A 22267-nucleotide genomic window follows, 5' to 3' on the forward strand; every position below is an offset into this window, starting at 1 on the left:
GTAACAGCATAAAGGAACAAAGAAATAAGCCAGGTCAAATCCAATTAATTTTCAGAATCAAGATTTATAAGCTTATAATTACAAACAAGAGTTTTATATGAACAGCTTTGAAGTCACAACTATTAATTAAGCAGAGTACTAAAAATTATTCCTATGATAGTAAAATCCTCAATTTATTGATTTTTGAAGACAAAATCTTGTTTTGTCAAAATATTTCTTATGTATTTTAATCAACTCTTATAGGTCATTAACATAAAGTGCTTTCTTAAACAATAAAAAGCACTAAAATCCAGCAGTTCTCTTCAGGAATGGAAAATATATTGTTTTTAAGATAGTGAAAAGAAGCCTACAACTCTTAAATTCACTATATTCAGATTTTTTTTCTCTTAAGTGTCATTTTTACCCCGGACTAATGATAAACTCATATATCTCTATGACTTAAAATTACTAAGGAATAATTAATTGAAATAATTTGCTACAATCACTTATGAAATGCATATTTTAAGAGTATATATCCCACTTGGTTTTTAGCACAATACCTAAAACCATACATCCAAGAGTCTCTGTATTACACCTTTTATATTTGCAGCATTCACTTACAAGTCTATTTTGCCCATTCAACCAAAGACAGATTTTCGACCTTTCACCACTCTATGAGAAATACTTACTGTAGACAAAAGGATTCCATTTTCTTTCTGGGAATGTTCTCCACCCTCTAAAGAACTCTTCTACATAGTGTGCAAATTCATTTTCTTAGTTTTATAGTCACAAAGCTCCTGTGTCACAGAAACTAATGTAAATGAAATGGCCCTGCAGCTGCCTTCAAAATCCAGTTCACCTCGACCATGATACAGCTAATTGTTAAAAATGGTGGCTGAGACATTTTCCATACATTAAATTAAGGAGCTCTGATGAAGATGCTGGCACCCACCCACTTCAGACAAAGGAAAATAATTTGTAACTGTACCAAGGCACAGTAATTGAGTCATCTTCCATACAGGGTCAGTGTTAGAGGTTTCCTCCATCTTTACAAAATGCAAACCACAGCTTATTGTCTCATCTCAGAAATCAATTCCTTGCAGTGCTACACTGGGTCAGAGTTTTAAGGGAATCTTAGTCATGGGTGAATCCAGCCTCCAGTGCTGAGAGGAGCCGAATTCTCAGTCTCCTCCCTTCCTTAAGCAGCTCCTTCATTCCCCACTTGATAGTTCTTCAAGCCTTCCTATTGTTAAGAGTAAAGTCCTACACTTCTGAAGGAACTGAATCCCTCAACTAGGCGAGCAATTTCCAAGTCTGAGCTTCATCAGAAAGAAGTAAAGACCCTAAAAGTCCCATCATACTGATATATTTTGTGGAATGAAAAGATGTATATATTGTCATTTTTTTTTTTTTGGTTGATGTTTTTAAGGGAAGACAACAAACTAGGTGCTTTTTAATGTTAAATTAAAACATTTTATCTATGCTATTAATCAAGGTATTTAGTGTTTAAAGGTACGTTATCTTATTCTCCAGATAATGTTAAATGACTTGGGAAGTTTTCATTTGAGTTATACAAATCACACAAAAAACTGAAATATATTTAAAAGACTCATACTCCTTTAAAGATAAAATTAAGAAAAAGTAACTATCTTAATTTAAATTACCAGAAATAATAATACTTAAGAATCCACATCTTAGGTGTTACTATTTAATTCTTCTTTAATCTTTGTGCTAAAATATTTCTTGTGAAATAATTACAAATATTTCTAATAGTAATTTTACCCTAATCGCCAAATATAAATGACTGATTCCTTGGTAATATAGCCTACACACACACACACACACACACACACACACACACACACACACACACTCTTTCTCTCTCTCTCTCTCTCTCTCTCTCATTTACAATTCCAAAAAGATTTGATTTCGGCAAAGAAAAGAAAGTCTATTTTCATATTTCACATCATACAAGAATTCTGTACTTCACATGTCTCTTAAAAATCCTTTAAAAAGTCCACACTACTTGATACTTAAAGATGAAATCCACAAAAATCCAAAATAGTTAACTATTTAAATCTTTAGGCAACTACCTTTGCCCCACCCAACAGATTTAAAAAGAAACAAACATTAGAATGGCAAGACACAAATCTGAACAATTCTCAGAATCAAGTACTTTTTCTATCAAATGAGTTAACTGCATCCAAATTTATCTAAAAAATTTAAAACAACCAAGACTTTGTCTTTCAAAGGTACTGCAACATGCTATCACTCTATTTACCAGGTGCATTTATCTTCATTTCTTTACAAAAACATAGGCAATCCTACCTGCAGCTCTCAAATTTAAGGAGTTGCAGACCAGTCGATGCTGTCGGTCACTGCAGCTCTTCCATGCCTTCTATGTGGAATGAGCTCTGGGAACCACTGCTCAAGTTTTTCCCACCCCAAACTGCCTGAATTGAGGAGTGGGGGAAGGAGAAGGGGAACCAGAGGGAAAGGAAGAGAGAGAAGAGAAAGAGAGGAAGGAAGAAGAAAAAGGCAAAGAACAGCCCCTCTGCAAGTGCTGATATGACTGAAGCACTGAAGAGTCCAACTAGACAATGAGATTGCAGGGTTCCCTAAAACGGATGCACTGCAGCCCCTGGAGCAGAGCATCATCATCCGAGGTGCTCTATGCAGATTCAGAGAAGTCAGCTATCAGTTTGAAAGCACAAACTGACGGGAGTAACAGTTTATAGGTTACAGAAGGGTATTTTATTGTTAACGGACTGTACCAAGTTAAGATTTAAGAGGGGGAGAGATAACATGTAGGCAAGGAATGTTATGATACTTTTTTCCCCGACCCAAGCCACTGCAATTACTCTGATGTGAATTTTTGATGACTTCCGACATCTTGCATGGTTAATAATCGCTTCAGCTGTCATGTTTGGTTAATGTGGAAAATGCATTTGCTGCATTGTGATGCAGTGCTGTGGCCACAGATTGTAACACCAGTTGTGAAGCTGGTCCCTTAACTGAGCAGCAGGAATTTGCACATGCCATGATGCTAAAATAAATGGTAGTTAAAATATTTTATACAGCAGCAGACAGATTCTGCCATTTTAGTCTACAGAATGTGTAGATCTAACATACAGAAGAATCTCAGATCATGTGCCCTTGTAAGCTGTACTGTCCTTCAAACAGAACAGTAAATTCACTATCTTAAATGTTTGGTCTCTTAGTAGTTAAAAGATTCTGATACTATTTAAATAACTATTTGGATTAATTATAGCTCTGAACAGAACAGAGATTATTTGCATTTCAGGAATATACAGCCAATGAAACTGTCAGTGACACAGGGAAATGCAGACCTTTTATTAACATATGCTCAGCTCAACTGTCACTTCTTTGTACAACATTTAGGGGAAAATATATGATGTGTAAGTAATGAATATTCCTATTCTACCACAATGGTTTTTAAAAATGTTCCTCAGAAAGAGATTTTTCTGTTTTAACGTATAACCTGAAAATTAAAGATTACATTAAAATACTAGCATGTTTTTCATTGTCACAAAAGGAAATTCAATACAGCAAACAACTATGCAAATACAAGAGAGCTTCTAAAAAAGCAAAGATAAAGCCGCACTAAGACCCTGACACCAGATGATTAAAGTCAGACCAGTCAGGTAGTAGGGACATCATGATGGTGCAGATTGTGAAAGGAAAATGGGAAGAAAGATCATTCCCTTTTCACAAGCAGAATCCAGGGAGCCTAAGACTGCATTCTCTTGGTTGTAAAACCAACACCTGTACTGCAGAACCTGAAAGATATATGATACTGACCCAAGTTTATATTTCCATACAAATATCAACTTGGCTATTTAGCTTCGACACTGTAGCCACTTAAGGTTGCCTGACCTACCATCACAATTTTTGTCTCTTAAGAAACAGAACTAACTTACAGACTTAATAATATATATATATATATATATATATATGTATTTAGCTTATATTTCTTATATCAGAACTTCTGCCAATTAAATGCCAGGAGTTGAACTGTTTTAGACATTTCTGCCTTAAAAAACAAACTAAAAACCTCAACTAAGCTAAAAAAAAAAAAATGTGCCGGGCGTGGTGGTGCACACTTATAATCCCCACGCTTGGGAGGCGGAAGCAGGAGGATCGCGCAGGTTCAAAGCCAGCCACACTGGCTTAAGAGACCCTGTTTCCAAATAAATATATATATATATAAAATAGGTCTGGGAGTGTAGCCCGGAGGTAGAAGGGTTCTATCCCCAGTACCAGCAAAAAGAAAAAAAACCATAGGGACTTATGCTACTAACATAAAAATCAACTCATGATTCCCTTTGTGTCATTCACTGTGACAGCACCAAGGGCATACTTTGGAGGTGCATGTGTTAACAAGCACGGTCAAGCTGAAGAGCTTTCTGGTTTTGTTGCTTACCCTAACTTAAAATTAACTGCACCAACAGTGCTATTTGGTACCACAGCAGATGTTGCAGTAGTTGTTGCTAACATTCAACAATTTCAGTTTTTTTTGTTCCAGACCCAATACAAGGTACCACTAGCAGTTCAGAAACCACACAAGGAAGAAAGGAAGGGAATGTGTGCTGGGGGTAGCTTTGAAATTAACCAGCCTCAGCTTATGCTCCAATTACCGAACAAAAGACAATCCTGGGGGACTTCTCTCTGAACCAGTGCAAGAAGCAAACTCTTTTGTTTCTGATCAAATAAATACTGTATTGGAGCATGGTGGCTATGCAGCAATAGGAGTCTCTGCCTGGGGATGGAAGGGGCAAGAAAAAAGAACCCAAAGACTCAAGTGTGGTTAAAACAAACCACCTTACTGATGTAAAATCTGTTCCTGAGGGAGGCATCTGAGGCTCTCTACAGGAGAAGGAGAAAACCCTCTCTATTTACCAAAAAGCAACAAACAAGCAAAAAACAAAAAACAAAACAAAAACAAAAACAAGCCAAACAACAACAACAACAAAAAAAAACCTCACTGAGTCTGTTAAGGCTTTTTTCTCTTTAGTATTGCTGGATACAGAAGACATTTTGTTATGCAAGAATAAATCCTAACTCAGAACAGAACCCTTCTTCCTCTATTCTGAGCAGCCCAAGGGAACGAGCCAAAAAAAAGCTGGACTAGGAGTTCCAGCAGATTCTGACTGCAAAGAACCTCCGAGCAGAGGGACTGAGAAGTGCTAACAAACCTGCCTTCAGAACCGGCAGCCGAATGCGAAAGCCGTAAGAACGCTGCGAAGACGCTGCCTAACCAAGGAGGAGTCTCTGCTTGTTTTGTTACTACTTGTTATGTCACGAACATAGAGTGACCCATTCCTAAATGTCTCACGGGCAGTCCATTGTCCGATTTGATGTTCTGAACTTACATAGCCCTAAGCACCAAAAACTGATGAGAAAAGGGTAGAAAACTCATGGGCCTAGCAATTAGTAATATAAGGGATAATGCAAATGCAAAGATTATAGAATAGGAAAAAAAAAAACAATGAAATTCTATATAATTCAAGTAGAAATATAATTGCCAGGTAAAAATCATATTTATGTAGACGAGTATAAAGCTCTACAAGTAAGCTGATCATCCAAAGGACTTTAGCCAGGAATAACTTTTACAAATCTGTGTTGGGCTCTCATCTGCCAGATTTCACTGGGCTGCTGGGAAGATCCAACAATGGATGGGAAAGTGCTTTAAGGGTAAAGAACAAAAGGCCACGTGAGTTCAGCAATTATACTCCACCCTCAAACCCCCAGCTTTGTAGGCATCGCTAGATTCTAGTTTCCTTCCCCGGGTCGTCGCTTAACATGGAGACCTTGGTCCTTTGTCTCATGCTATATATTTCCCTTTCCACATATTAAATTTACTACCATAATTCTTATTGTGGTAAGAGCGGCTCTAGAAAATTCTGTCAGTCAGGCATGGTGGCACATGCCTATAATACCAATACTTAGAAGGCTGAGACAGGAGGACTGCAGGAGAGCAGCCTCAGCAATCTGGCGAGGCCCTCACCAACTTAGTGAGACCTTGATTCAAAATTTAAAAAGCTGGAGTGTAGCTCAAATGGAACATTCCTGGTTCAATCCCCAGTGCCACCACACACACACACACACACACACACACACACACACACACACACACACACGCAAAAAAAAAAAAAAAAATCTGTCAGAGGTGTTTTCTGAGCAGTGCTTCTCGCTCCATCCCGAAATGCTCTGGGGGCACTTCTTTGGTGATGGTGCGCCCAAACATCAAAAGCTGAAGTGAAATCTCCCAGTCTAGTTAATCTTCCCAATTCCTCAGCCTAGTCCTAAAGCACCAATCCTTCTTGTTCCAAACTTCATGTTATTTCTGAACATCCTCCTTAAGCTCAGACACAAGCGCAGTAGGTGTTTTATTCCAAATGTCTCTTACACATCTTTTCCTCTCAGCTGCCACTGGTCCTCGTGGATGGATTATTACAACTGCCTCTGACCAGTGGGTCAGCAGGTATTTTCCACTGGCCAAGCCAGCTTCTAGAAGCACCACCGACCCCTCCCTCCATTCCGCTCCACACTACCTGCTCTCACATCTTCAACCTGCCACCTACGCTCTACGGCATGGCAGTCACTCCATCCACATCTGAAACCCAGCCCCTAGCAGACTAACTTCTCAGCACATAACGTCTGCTTGCCCCTCCCTGTCTCCAGTAAGGTCATTCTTCTCATATCTTCCTCTTCACCTTCTGCATGTTAAACCCATTTCATCTTTCAAGGCCCATTCACATGCCAGTTGTCTCCAGTGGTCTTCTCCAACTTCCCCAGAACCAATTCATCATTACTCCTTCATCTCCTTTGAACTCCTGTGGTATTTAGAAGCCTGCAAGATTCCCATTCAATTTTGTCTGTCACATTACACTCTTAAGCAGTTTGATTTCTTGTAGGAAAGTTCATCTTGGCTCTCTAGATAGAAGACAAGCTTCTAGAAGAAAAGTATACAAAATTTATATTTATTCTAATTTATCCTTGGTGCATATACCATAGTCCTATCCTTGCCCTGCACTAAACAAAACGATTTTACTGATTATCATTAGTGTTCACCAGGCTCTACCCAGGTAGATACAGATGATTACTTAAAAGGAAGCTAAATATTACTTTTACTTGTGTGTTCTTTCAAATCTCTTCAGTTTCCTAAAATAAATCCAGCCTTAGGTGGTAAGGCAGATGCTGAGGTGGTTCTTGGCCCACATGCAGAGACACCAAACTCTTGTGACTAAGCATCATTACCAATAGTATCTAATTCCCAAAGTTGGCTTACTTCTTATATGCATCTAAAGCCAAGGAGGTTTAGGAAAATGAGAAGGTCCTGGCCCTGGCCCAAAGTCAATAGTATAGCACTCACAGCTCAACTATCCTTACAAATCAGCAGAGAATGAAAAGGAAATTTGCTGATTTATAGGGTACATTTTATACTGAATATTGTTTTAAGTGAGAAACACTAGATTTAGGCAGTCAGTTTAAAAAAGACAATTTTCTAATATCTTTAGCTTCCACTGAAACAAATTAAAGTTCATTCTCTCTTGCTGGTATTCAAGCTAGTTTGCCCAAGGGTCAAAAAATAACACAGAAAAGAAAACTCTCCCTGCAGTTCAGAGCAGGGTTTATTCTCTCTCCCAACACTGTCAACCAAAAGAGTAGGAGCAGAGATTACAGGTGTGCAGGAGACCTAAAGTACCTGGGTAAGGAAACCTCAGAAGTAAGAGTTCCACTTTAAAATGTTTTCCAGAAGTAGTTTTCCAGTTACTAATGGACCTAAAACAGGAGGAGAAACACTATTTCTATACGGCAATTCACTGCAGTTCTAAGCAGCTCCCCAAGTTTCAGAAACTCAGAACGGGAGCTCTTTTCTTGTCTGTGAGTCCACCAGTCAATCTGTCTATCTTCTGTCTCTCTCCTTCTCCCTTTCTCTCTCTGTTTCTCTGGATTGCATACACACACACACACACACACACACACACACACACACACACACACACACACAGACTTCATATGCAGAGAAGGTATAGACAAAACTTTTGTTAAGAACTGGCAAAATATGTGAAGTGTGAAGAAGTTCTACTGCAATAAAAAAAAATGAGACAAAGTATATGAAGACTCATCAAATTCACACCCATAAAATTTGGGGGAGAATTCATAAGAAAATAAGTTACAGAGAAACTGAGATTCTTGCCAGGGTCATGCAGTGACCTGGCCCAGGTTCTGGCTTCAACCCAGAATAGGGCTTTCTAATAGAGCTTTTTGGACAGCACAATATGAATCTGTAGTGAGAAAAACTGCTCAGGTACACACCCCAGATTTCATGGAATTTTAGTTTATTACATGAGGGGCAAGGGTCGATTGCAAAAGAATGGTTTCTAACTTGTTAATTCTTGTTACCAATGTACTTTACACAACAGATGTATTTCTTGCCAGGTTGATTGTAAATAGAATTCTTTTAAACAAAATCTATTTTAAATCCAGTAAAGAAGTTGTTATGTGAAGGAATACTAAAGCTAAACACCATCCCAAGAATTTAGAAATTTAGATATGTGGAACTTAGATTTTCTTATTAAAACAAGGTCTATTGAAAGGGGAATATAGCTTAGTGGTAGAGTGCCTGCCCAGCATATGTGAGACCCTGGGTCAGAGTCCTAGGACTGCCGATAAAAGCAGGGTCTACCATATTATTACTACTATTTTAGAGAAAAGACACTAAAACCTTAATTTGCATGTGATTTTTTGCTGCACATATATATAATTATGTGCATATAAATATATATATATTGCTATAGCAGAAAAATTGATGAGGCCAGATAGTAGTTAAAAATAAATAAAAGATTCCTCAATAAAAGAACAGGATTGCTAAAGTCTCCCAATGTTCAACAACATAAACATGGGAGAAAAAACTATTCTGTTTGGTGGTCAGAATTTCACATTCACTAAGATACAAACTATAGTTTTTTGAAATTTTTCTATGAAAGAATTTTGCAGATATTCTTTTATTTTTTCATTAATCCCTATTATAAAAACTTGCCACTGAGATTTAATAAATTTATAGCCAAGAATGTAAGCCTTAAAAAAATAAAAAAGAACTACAAGAAATAATAACCCAGGTAAAATTTACATGAGAAATAGTAACAAATGTATTATTATTATTATTATTATTATTATTATTATTATTATTTTGGTGGTGGTACTGGGATGGAACCCAGAGGCCTTCTACTTCCAGGCTACACTCCCAGACCTATTTTATATTTTATTTGGAAACAGGGTCTCACTAAGCTGCTGAGAGCCTCACTAAGTAGCTAAGGCTGGCTTTGAACCTGCGCAATCCTCCTGTATCAGCCTCCCAAGTATAGGGATTACAAGCGTGCGCCACCACGCCTGGCCGTAACAAATGTATTTGAAATAGAAAAGTGATGACCTGTGGGATACTGGTCCAACATAGGAGAGGGGCCCCTTACCAGTTTTCACCCACTATTTCAGGCAAGGCAGACAACCACAGCGGGAGAAGGCCTTGTCTAGGCCTCAGGAATTTACAGAGTCTTATAAATTATAGTGCAGGTTCTTATCCCTGTACTGTGCCCTTCTCATCTAAAATAAGGACACAGAAATCTACAATTCTAAAACATAAACAAGGCTGATTTTAAAATCTGCTTTTCCTGCACTGTTCTCACCACCAGCCTTCCTGCAGGGAGATGGAAGTGATTTTAAAAGCTACAGTCCAAATTTATTAACGTGCTTCTTTTTTCTTTCTTTCTTGTGGTACTGGGGGTGGAACTCAAAGGCTTTTCTACTTCCAGGCTACACTCCCAGACCCATTTTATACTTTATTTGGAAACAGGGTCTCACTAAGTTGCTGAGAGCCTCACTAAGTAGCTGAGGCTGGCTTTGAACCTGTGTGATCCTCCTGTCTCAGCCTCCCAAGCGTGGGGATTACACGTGTGCGCCACCATGCCCGGCTTTAACATGCTTCTTAAATACTAAGTCCTCCAGGAACCAAAACATTTCCAGTTCTACTACTTTCCATCTTGTATCCTAGGTCTTTACTGGGGCATTTCAAGTAGCCAAATCCCTCCAGTAAACCTAAACTGATGAAACTGTAACAGTAGAAACTATATTATATCCATTCAAAGTACTTAACAAAGCATCATGCACAGAAAAAGTACTCAGCATAAGTGAGTAGCCTATTAAGTTGTTGAAGGCTGTTATTCAGAAGTTCTAGAAATGTCTACACAACTACTCGCTGTCAGCCTTTACAGACTGTAGGATTCTTGTCAAGTCAGGTATCTTTGTGAAGCTAACTATATATTATTAGAACTTAATCTGGTAATGTGCCCCATAAAGGTACCTACATATAATTTCTAAGGTCAAGAGATAATTAAGTCTCATGAGAGGTATACTGAAGTTGGAGCCAGAATAACTGAGTTCTAGATAACTATAAACAAGTCATTTGCCTCATGCCTCATTTTCACAACTTTAAAATATGGAAAAATCCTCATACCTATATGAAGTGAAAACACTACATATATATTCAACTGTCTATAAAACAAGATTATTTTTCAAAGCAAAGAGAAACCATTTCATGATTTCTAAACACGGGCTGCACATTTTAATACATTTTTCAAATATGCAGACTGATTTAGACATTTCCAAGGAAATACTTTTATTCCGCCTCTCTGCTATTTCTCATGGCATCTGTTGTTACTAGCAGCTAAGGAGAAGTAAAATCTAATGTCATTAGCAGCAAACCCAAGATCCCCAGCATTTGTTTAATGGGAGGGGCCTGGACAGAGTGAAGCAAATGCAAAGGTAAACAAGATGAGAACAGAGTGGTTGGAGAAAAGCAGAGGAAGTCAGGTTAATGAAGAATAACAAGTCCATCTTTCATCTCTCCTGGCTCCTACTGATGGCAGACGGTATTTAATCTGCTGAGAGACCAGATTTAAAGCCTCCGTTTGGCATAGTCCACCCATGAATTATTAACATTTGCAGAAGCAATAGCACATCCGCTCACAGCAATCAAAGAGGATAATGATGATTAGCCAAGATGAGATTATTAATCCCCTACATCCCTTTCCCATGTCTCCCTTTCTTTTTTCATTCTCCTCTGGGTCTGACTGCTTTTAGGGAGTGTATTTTGAGCTACAACCTCAGTATCAGATTTAATAGTAAAAAATATATATAATTACAAGAGTTGTAAGTTTAAAGTGTGTGTGTGTGTGTGTGTGTGTGTGTGTGTGTGTGTGTGTGTTGGTTTTAGGCACTAGAGATTGAACATAGAGGCATTCTACTTCCAAGCTACACCCCAGCCCTATTAAAATTTTTTTTTAATTGGAAACAGGGTCTCACTAGGTTACTGAGGATGGCCTCAAACCTGTGATCCTCCTGTCTCAGCCTCCCAAGTACTGGTAGCATGCATGTGCTACCATACCTGGCTATGTTTGTGTTTTAAACAAACATTTTACTAACCACTATGTTCTTGGTAAGGCAGAAATAAAAACAAAGTGGTTATAATTCTTTATGGATTTGAAGATCTTCCAAGATAAACTGCTTTTTAGGCTGGAGCTATAGTATGCTTAGTAATTAAAAAAAAAAAAATCCAGGGTTAGTCACAGGTGGACTGAGTTAAAAGTTAGCAGAGGCACCCAGAAAAGCAGGGTTTGCCTCGATCAGACTAGACTTCTGTGACCTCCTAACTTGGTAGATCTCAAACTGGAGTACTTGTCAAAACACAGATCTTAGGCTCCACCGACAGGTCTGAACCCAGGCTTGAAAATGTGCATTTTTTAACAAGTCCCTGTTGGATACTGATGCTGTTGTTCTAGTCACCACGCTTTAGAACACTGACCTAGAGCTTATTTCCTATTGCCAAAGGTATACAGGGCATGAGAGAAATGCAGAAAACAAAAACCAACCTGAGATACAACAACGTTAACACAAAAGGCAGAAATGAGATCTGTGGCTCCACTCCTTCCTCACCCTAGTGAGACCCCGACAGGCCTAACAGACCACAATACAGAGGTACGCTGCTTCAGTAAACCTCCTTCAGAAGGAGGAGGAGGAACAGTTAGCAGATGTGCACATGAAGCTGAGAGATTAATTTATAACTTTATTCCCAGAACACGAGACACAACCAAAGTCTCCTTTACCTTGGTCATGTTTTTCCTCATTTCCCCCTCTACTTAGGATTTGGCTCTAAATGTAATCCATCCTCAAAAAATGAGTAAGTTCTAACAGCCTCACTTAAAACTTCAGTTTATTATGTAGTATAACACAAAGCTCTCATAGGTCTTCAATACTGAAGCAAGCGAGACACTAAAAATCAAAAGTAGAACACTAGCAGAAGCTTTAGACAAGGGCACAAAATTAAGATAGGCACTTCAAGATGCCCATTAAAAAACTGAGAAATAGGCAAAACAGAAGATGGATAAACTCAATTCCAGTATTGGTGGAGGTTTGCAGAAAAAAATGAGGGCACCCATCTGGAAAGTGGGAAAGCAAGGGAAAGACTACCTGTAGCGGAGAGCAGAGCAGGGTTCCGTAGAACCAGCCTCTCCACTGGGCCCCTGGGGCCAAACCCAGCCTCATATCCCAAGTGCTCATTCCACAGCAAGGCAGCCCTGGTGGGTGCAAACTGCAGGGTTGTAGGATCCATTATAAGAGCCAATATTTCATAGCTAATACTTGATCGGAAAAAAATGGAGCAATGTCTTACCCAGCAATATTCTCTTTCTTCTTTATCTGCCCCCTCTCCCTGTACCACAAAGGTCTGGCACACTCCTATTAACAAAACAGCTCCTAATCACAGGCGAGGCATGGGGCAGGGAGGGGAGCACAGAAAGAGATGGATATGAAGGACAGAAGGAAAGCAAGAACAAAAAGAGAAAAGCCAAAACAAACAAACAAAAAAAAAATGGAAGGTGGGGCAGAGAATGAGGGAGAGAGGATGGGAGGAAGAAAACAAAGAGGGAGGGATCAAGGGTAAAAATAGAAATGAAAAAGGCAAAAGCAAAACCTTTCCCTTGGTCTGCTCTAAACCTTGGCATAGTAGTTCACCTAAAACTACAAACATGACTCTAGGTCCAATATGCCACCTCGCACTTACTTGGTAGCAAGCAACGCTGGCTCAGCTGACAAACTCTAATGTTAGAAATTTCAAGTTACCCTGAGCTCCTTCACATAAAGGAAACAACAAGAAACTATGTCTGCAACAGCAAGCAGCAAATATCAGTATCACTTTTTCCTCCAAACTATACCTCTGACAGAAAAAGTGAAAGCCATCACCACTCAGGATATCTACAGAAACCAATAAATCCAAATTACTCTTCTAAGTAGCAATTTCATTCTTACAATCAATTTAGTTAACCAGTGAGTCTTTCCCCTAGGAAGGAATAAATGGAAATATCATTTTGAAGAAAATAGATAAGAAAAGGTCTGAAAAGGATCATAGGGATGAAACATTAAGAAACGCAGACAGGCCAAGCGTGGTGGCGCACGCTTGTAATCCCCACGCTTGGAAGGCTGAGACAGGAGGATTGCACAGGTTCGAAGCCAGCCTCAGCTACTTAGTGAGGTTCTCAGCCACTTAGTGAGACCCTGTTTCCAAAATAAAAATATAAAATAGGTTTGGGAGTATAGCTCACAGGTAGAAAGCCTCTGGGTTCCACCCCTAGTACCACCAAAAAAAAAAAAAAAAAAAGAAAAAGAAAAGAAAAGAAAGAAACGCAGACAGGCGTGGTGGTGCACACCTGCAATCCCAGTACTTGGGAAGCTGAGACAGGAGGCCCACAGGTTTGAGGCCAGCCTCAGTAACTTAGTGAGACCCCGGTTCTCTTTCTTAATATACTTAATATATACTTAATATAATAAATATACTTAATATATTTATTGGTGCATTATATAATTTCGCATCATAATGTAAACCATGGTGACAGTGATGTACATATACAAAGCACTTGGTGCCCCCTTCCCTTCCAATCTCCATCCCCATACAGAGTTCTGAGACTGACACTGGTACTTTCACATATGTACACAAAGCCAGTGTTAGTAATTCCTTCATTGATCCTCACTCTTCCCCTTTTCCTTCCCCTAGACAACCTCCCTGGCTCCACTGAAGTTTCTCCTCCATTATCTGGAGTCCCTCTGGTATTCCAATTACTCCCTTCCGCATATTACTGAAAACATATGACCCTTCACTTTCTGTGACTGGCTAAATTCACTTAACATAACGTTCTCCAAGTCCTTCCATTTTCCTGCAAATGACATAATTTTGCTCTTTATTGCTGAGAAGAAATCCATTGTGTGGACATCCCATAATTTTGTAATCCATTCACCTGTTGATGGACATCTAGGTTGGTTCCATAATTTGGCTCTTGTGAACTGTGCCGCTATGAATACAAATGTGCATCTATTACTGTAGTTCTCTGATTTCAGTTCCCTTGGAAAGATACCCAGGAATGGTATAGATGGATCATATAGTGGATGCATTCCATGCTTTCTGAAGAATAGCCAGACCCTGTTTAAAATAAATAAATAAACAAACAGGGCTGGGGGTTGAAGCTCAGAGATAATGTTCCTGGGTTCAATCCTCAGAACCAAGAGAAAAAAAGAAATTCAATGTCTTTGCAGAAAAAAATAACATGGAAGTTATCCAACCAGTCCACAACTTAGTGCCTTCTCAGAAAGGCACAATAAGAATACAAAGCAGCTGGGCGTGGTGGTGCACCTGTGCTTGGGAGGTGGAGACAGGAGGATCATGCTGGTTCGAAGCCAGCCTTGCTGGCTTAGGAGACCCTGTTTCCAATTAAAAAATATAAAATGGGTCTGGGAGTGTAGCCCGGAGGTAGAAGGGTTTCCAGGAACCCCAGTACCATCAAAAAAAAAAAAAAAAAAAAAAGAATACAAAATATAATAAATTATCTTGTTTCAAGTTCTACCTTGATAAAAAGTAATCTTTGCTGGTCTCAATTCCTTCTCTTTCCAAATAAAGATAAGGCCAATACTCTTTAAAGTCATCTCAAATATTGCAGTGAAGAACAAATGGGTGATGGACAAACCCCACTTGAAAAGTATTATAAATGGCAGGATTATTATGATGCACCCCTCATACCTAGCCTTTACTTCTCCTTAAATCTTCAAAACCTGGTTAAAGTCACAGAGCTTTCCAATAAAAGCCTTCCAAACAGTTTTGAGGATAATGAAAGGATGTAATGGTTGTAAAATCTACATGTCTCAGGTCCCTTTTCACACAATAGGAGTATTTTTCATTATCAAATATAGGAAAAGACTAATAAAGATCATTTTATAGGAATATAACAATTCTGAGCTATGAGGACCATTTTACAGTTTAACATGCATATCATGTGCTAATTCTCTGATGAAACACATCACTTTTCCTAGTCACTTCAAACAGAAGATGTTCTACAGTTTCAAACAGCTCCCACTCTCAAAATGGTGGCTGTTCCAACAACTCTGAGGGGCAGTACAACAGTCAAGAAAGTACGCTTTGGAGCCATTTTCTAAGTTTCTGAATTAAGCATATAATTACGTTCATAATTAGGAGGAAATGAGTTTCTATGGAGTTCATATTTACACTTTAAAAATCCCAGATTTAATGTTTCCTTGTCATCTCCCTCTCAGCCTTAACTCAAAGGATAAGGACATATCCTCTACATCCAGTAAAGAGGTGTTCAGGGAGTAGGGAAAAAAAGGAGAGTAGAAGCTCTCTACAATGACTACGGTCCTCCGACCATATCTGAGCCCTTGCCCAGCTTTCTTCAGTTTGATTCTAATTTAACTCTACGCCAGCAGAATAGTACCAGATGAAGGCTGAGGGTCACTTAACCAGAGTGCTTAACTGTGACCTACTCTTGCATACCCAACACCACCTTCTGGTTCCCTGCTTATCCTTCTCTTTCCGATTCTGTTATGTTAATTCACTTTATTTACAAGTGCCAGTTAGCCCAGAGAGTAACAGTCAGGCGTTAAAAATTCTGCTGCATGTCAGCTCCTCACTTTCATGCCATTTCCTAGAAGTGAATAGTTTTGTTGTAGATATATGTTTTCCTATATTCTGGAGTAGACATAAAGTTGAGAGCTTCTGTCTGTGTCTTTAAAAAGAAAATACACATAATACCCTTCGACAGCCAAATCATATTACATGATACAAGATTTCAACATTCCGGCACAATGCCAGAGCTTAATGGCCAGTTAGACACTAAGTAAGGAAATGGGTCTGCATTAAACCTACAAATAAGTCAACAATCAATAGTTCAGTATTACAGTAAAAATCTGATGTGCCCTTTAAATTGCTTTTAGCATCATCTTTCTAACCCAAGCTCAGCTTCAGAAACAAAACAAAGAAGGTCAAGCAAGAAGTTGAACGCAACCTATTTTCACAAGCATAAAGCCTTGGCATTTTGAAACTAAAAGCTGCTCCAGGATTTCACAGAAATCCTTTACAGTGTACCTGTAGGGCAGCAAACCTGAGAAATAATAGGCTGAGCTTTAGACAGTAAATTAAACTGACAGCTCAGCAAGCAGAAAACTATGGCAAAAAAAGCAAGCACCTGGAGATTAACGGATGAAGCAGGTTTGGCCTTCCTGTAAAACCTGCCTCCCCCCAAAAGCCTGCAGGAATCTGTATGGTGCTTTGGAAAGTATGCTCATGCTTCTCTCTAGCTCAAAATTATTTTGCTACTAAGCTCATGTAAAAAAGAGCAGTCAATGTCTACCACATCCATCTGAAAGATGGTACATCTTTCTCTGGCACTGTGGGCCACTGCTCTAAATATGCAATCAATTATACTTCCATTTCATACTTCCACTAGGCTTCCTTCTTCAAATACATCCTAAAAATTCCCTCCTCTACTAAAAGGGTTTTAGTCTACAAATGCAATTCAAAATAAAGGGAGCCAAGAGCTCAAACTCAGAATGGGGTTCAAGTTTAGCATAACAAGCCTCTGTAGGTCTTAAGTTCCTCATCTGTGAAACGGGATTAACAGTAAGTACCTGCCTCCAAGGGTTGCTGTGAAGATTTTCAATGAGGAAACCCAGGAAGGGCATAGTCCAGCAATTAGACATGATGAATGTTCAATAACCCCAGCTCTGCCTCTTTTATATTAGCTGGGGTAAAACAGAGGGCAGGAATTTAAACTTGTCTTTGAGCCACGTTTCCTTACACGGAGAGGGAGGGAAGAAAGGTAAGTGGTAGAAGGGAAAGAGGGACACAGGCAGGCAGAACTATTTAAACTCATACTGCTCAAGGTACAGTCAAAGGAGGAGCAACCAAGCTGCAAATGGGTTATTCCCAGCCTGCAGCAGATAAGTACAAAAGCCAAGGAAAATCAGCTACAGAAACTTTTCCAGCAACCTGACAAAATAATTTTATCTCTACTGAATCTAATAAAAAATCAGAGCTTATATTTTGCATATCCCTACTTCACATTTTCTAGTAATTCATTTTTACTGTATTTTATAAAAGAATTTCTCATTCTGAAACAAAATGAGAAAGAAAAACTGGTTCTAAAAGCTCTGATTCAGTGAAAACACCTTTTGAATGAAAATACCCACCACTGTATTTCTTCAACACTAAGACATCTGTTCAGGCCCTCAGCATAGAACCAAGTGTTACTGTAAATGCCCGTAAACCTTCAAGGATCCATCAGACCCTAGTCATTTAGAAACTAGTCCTGCTGAGACAGACTGATATGCACTATGAATAAGAGAGAATCAAACAGAAGAAGACAGAATACTCCCAGAAAATATCACACCAGTTATTTTTAAATTAAGTATATCACAACATTCCATGGCTGTTTCTACCTGTCCTAAGATAGCAATAGCTATTAAACCATTTTTTTTAAAGAAAAAGGAGACATGTCTCCTTTTGCTCATGCCACTCAAAGAAATAAACCAAATTAGGTAGTAATAATAAAAATCAGCCAGCAAACCTACACTGCGGAGCACTTACATTCTGCTGACCTGATCCCCCTTTGTTTTATAAATTAAGCCAAAAGCCTGGTCCTAGTTGTAAATATGTTTTATAAGACAAGCTTTCTTCCTGAGTGATTTCTTGGCAGCTGGGTCACGCCCAGCCCTGCTCCTCGGCAGAGGCTGCAGCACTGCTTCAAGTGCTGCAGTTTTCTGAAAAGCACAGGCAGGATTTTGCTGATGGCAACTCAGCTTCACAGACGCTCCACCGTGAGAAGCAAGGTCTGGCCCTTCTGTCCTCCATGATAATTACAGTGGCAAGTGCACCACTGCTGATCTGTGATCACTGCAGACTAGTGGCTATCAGAATCAAGGGTCTTGCCCCCAGTGCGGAAGCCAGCAACCTGGGCTTAAGGAACTCATTCAACCCTCCACATCTGAGTGCGAGATGGAAGCTGAGCATTTGTAAAGAGAACAAATGCTTTAAAAAAAAAAAAAGCGATATGCACTGGTTCTATCTATAGGTCGAGTATAACCCGATCTCCCACCTTCTTTTCCTGGTCTTCACCCGACAGAAGTAAAATTGATAGTCCCCTATCTAAGCCCCTCACTCAGCTTCTTCAGGAAATGGATTTGCTGGGTGACACCGACAACCTGAGCCCCCAAATTTTGTAATTGGGGAGGCACACTTTGCAATTACCATCAATCAAAGGAGCCACATCCAGCTGTAGGTCTGGAAAGCTCTGGATCGAATATTCCAAGAGGAAATAAAAGATCACAAAGTGCTATGGCAAACAGATCAAAGAGCACACGGGGTCAAGCGCTGCCATCTGAGAACAGAGTGGTCTACGGTAATGCATTTAATATTCGATAAGGCTTTAACTGCTATTTAAGTCACATCCACTCCAGTCTCAAATAGTTTAGCAGATTAAAAAAAAAAAAAACCCACTTCTGGTTCCTGAAACCAAGCAATTTAAAGATATCAGGCTGAAGATGACAATATGCATTCCTCATCTCCAGAGTGCTGGGGCACTGACAGATATTGGCAGGTTGAGAGCGCTAGTGAAGGAGGCAGGGGATGACTCCACTCCAGTTCAAAGGCACCAGAGCCTGGCCAATATCTGAAGTGCTCTATTAAAATGTTAGATAAATATTTTAGCCATGGGCTTGTTCCAAAATACTCTTACAGAACCATTCCAACTTCTTTCTTCTTTTAAGTTGGTAATTGATATTCTCTTGCTCACTACAGGATATAAGAAACCTCTGAGAAGACAAAAAGCCTGTCCTTTCCTGCTTGCTCAGAATGCATTCAGCATCCATTTACTTGCTTTTTCTGAAAGCCTTGCATTCAGGAGTAAGTGTGAATGGATAAATAAAAGGACTGAAATCTTATATGCCTGGCTCACATAAAAGCAGTTTTTCACATTTTCTACAAACTCATTTTTATTCCAAAGTTACTATTTTTAATTCCATCCACAGAATAATGTATTTAATATATATTTTGCCATCAGACTACAATGCCTACCTTTTCCTTTATCACAAACAGGATGAAAAATTATATTATTTCCATTCTTACCACAGTTATCAGCATTAGGCCACCTAATTATAAACCTAAAACAAGAAAGTACATTATCCTGCTTTTGTGAAGAAATCATTTTATTTTTTACAGTTTTACTGACTTTTACCAGCACTGAGGTTTATACTGGTCAGAATTTGATGACAAGAAATAGCAAATATTAATAAATATTAAGTAAGAGTAGTGTGGACGCCACTGCGTTCACAAGAGAACAAACAAAGCTTAACACAACTAACTGTTCCTAGGCAAAAATATGGGCAGTAAGATGTGTGTCTTTTCCTCATACAGTTCAGCCACTACACCTGAATATTGACCTAAATTATACCTTTCATTCCAGGAAAGAGCTTCTCCTGGTAATAGACGTTAGATCTCTGATAATCAGATTTGTCTGCTATTGAGCTCACAAGCTTTAACTATAGGCTGTGAAGTCCAGGCTAGATAGTGGCTGTTACAAGCTGGGAAAGGCAAGATTCAAATACCCATTAAAGTCCTTTACATAGACAAAAGAAAAGTAACCATCAACTTACCACTCACTCTTGTGGGGCAAGAGAGATATAACAAAGGAGACCAAGAAACAGCAATGCTTAGCTAAAAATCTTCATACCACAGATTACATGGAATCTGTGGAATTTGGGGAGGGGGGTTGTGGGGTTTCTGGAAACCCTTCTACCTCCGGGCTAGAATCCCAGACCTATCATATCATATATATATATAATTTTTTTTGTATTTGGAAACAGGGTCTCCTAAGCCAGCAAGGCTGGCTTCAAACCTGCGCAATCCTCCTGTCTCCGCCTCCCAAGTGCGGGGATAACAAGCGTGTGCCACGGGGATAACAAGCGTGCGCCACCACGCCCGGCTTTTCTATTTTTATAAGTGAAAACATTTAGAGAGAAAAATCTTATTCCCTTAGAGTCTATCATCCAGCAATTCGAAATTTCGTGCACAGGAGCCTGCTCAAGCATATTAAGTAGAAAAACAAGATAGAAAATAGGTATGTTTAGATTACTTAAACCATTTCCTGAATTGTACAAATTATCAGTACACAAATAAATGCAAATCTTATGAATGAATCTCATCTCTAGCAGCCCTAGTAAGAACTCTCCTCGGCACACATGTGTAGCAGTGTCAGTTTCTAAAAACAGAGGAAATGACAACTGCATTTCTTTAAAATTAGTCCTAGAATTTAGATATTGTTTGCCCATTTGGACTGTACTTTTCAACTGATCCAAGCGAGGGAAAGTCTACTGTAGCCCTTCCTTCTTCAGTGTTACTACTGATCCAGTAGTATTCCTGAAGCACACTAATCATCCTCGGTAAGTCTGACCTTCTGTCCAACAAACTGCCACAGGATTTCTGCAACCTGTTCCCAAACAATCTGCCAGAACTACGAAAACAAATACAGTGAGCAACACAACTACTTTTCTTCTTCATTGTTATATAAAATTGAATTTAAACAGCAGTACCTTAATTCTCAAGATAGAAACTTAAAAGATTAAATGAAAATAACAAGTTAAATGGTAAGGGGTTACAACACCATTGATCATTTTTATACTTACAAAAGCCATTTAGTTTCTCCTCATTCTTTAAAAGATAAACTAAGAGTTGTCTGAACAACCTCTGTATTTCCAAGAACAGAAAAAGGAAGGAAATAATGGAATATTTTATTACAGATAGAGTGTGGTAATAAAACAAGTTTTTCACAAGTTAACGATCATTGCACCATTAATCTTACATATGATAGGTCCATTTTCCTGACTCTGATTTTCATATGGTTACTTTATCCTTTGTTTAAGACTTATCTCTTTAATCATATAAGACAAGTATAATCTAGAAATTTAGGTAGATTATGAAGGCCTTCAAGATAGAGTTTGTCGTTTTGTCATTCTGTTATCAGGGAGTAAATTTTCACTAATCTTAGAACTGGCTGCTAAGTCAAGTCCAACACAGATTTCTGTTTATTTTGTAAGAAAGCATTCAGAAAGCTCCCTTTACCCAAACAGTAAAGCAAATATAATTGGACTCAGGGGATCTGAAAAGACTACAAAAGAAGTGGCATCTAAAGAAATCCTTAGTCTTAAACTAAAATTAAAACTTGGACATTCACAGGAGCTATTCTAGACTAAGAAAAGGTGATGCGCAAAAGTCTAAAGTACAAAAGAAAAAAGAAATGTCTGGGCAACCTGACTGAAACACAGAATAGATGTGCATAAGGCAGCTAGTTCCTCCTATCTTGAGAGGGTACCACTATTTAATCTCTACCATAATAAACAAACAAACAAACAAACAAAGCAGTCTATCTTTAGCTAAAAACTGCCTCTAAATATCTCTCAAACACATTTTTGTTAGTCTGTTGTTTTTTTTTTTTTTGTTTTGTTTTGGGTTTTTTTGTGGTTTTGGGGATGGAACCCAGGGGCATTCTAACTTTGGGCTACACCCCCAGCCCTATTTTTTATTCTTTATTTTGAAACAGCATCTCTGAGTTACAAAGGGCCTCACTAAGTAGCTGAGGCTATTTGTGAACTGCAATATTCCTGTCTCAGCTTCCCAAATGCTGGGATTACAAGCATGCGCCACCACACCCAGCTAAGGTTAGTCTGTTTTGAGAAACTAAGGACTACGAAAGTCTGAAATCAGATATGAGTAGTCAGCTTCCACTTTCAAAAAGAGAATACTTGGTTGGGGCTTGCAGTGACTGGGACAACTAGAAATACATGTCTTATCCTAATACTCCATACTCCTTATGGCTAT

The 22267-nt window shown here is 38.8% G+C and overlaps 1 protein-coding gene across 6 annotated transcripts in view; it reads right to left on the reverse strand.

Annotated features, from left to right (window-relative positions):
* NUP93 (nucleoporin 93) overlaps nt 1-22267 on the reverse strand; it is a gene marked incomplete at both ends in the record, with an annotated part of 94283 nt that overhangs the window by 52123 nt on the left and 19893 nt on the right. The window contains one exon of one of the 6 annotated variants that reach the window (XM_080702447.1): nt 2308-2614. The exons of the other annotated variants lie outside the window; for them this stretch is intronic. Of the gene's footprint in view, nt 1-2307; nt 2615-22267 lie in introns of those variants that run through there. 6 annotated transcript variants of the gene reach the window in all.

This window comes from Muscardinus avellanarius (assembly GCF_963383645.1).
Source record: "Muscardinus avellanarius genome assembly, chromosome: 10".
Taxonomy (NCBI): domain Eukaryota; kingdom Metazoa; phylum Chordata; class Mammalia; order Rodentia; family Gliridae; genus Muscardinus; species Muscardinus avellanarius.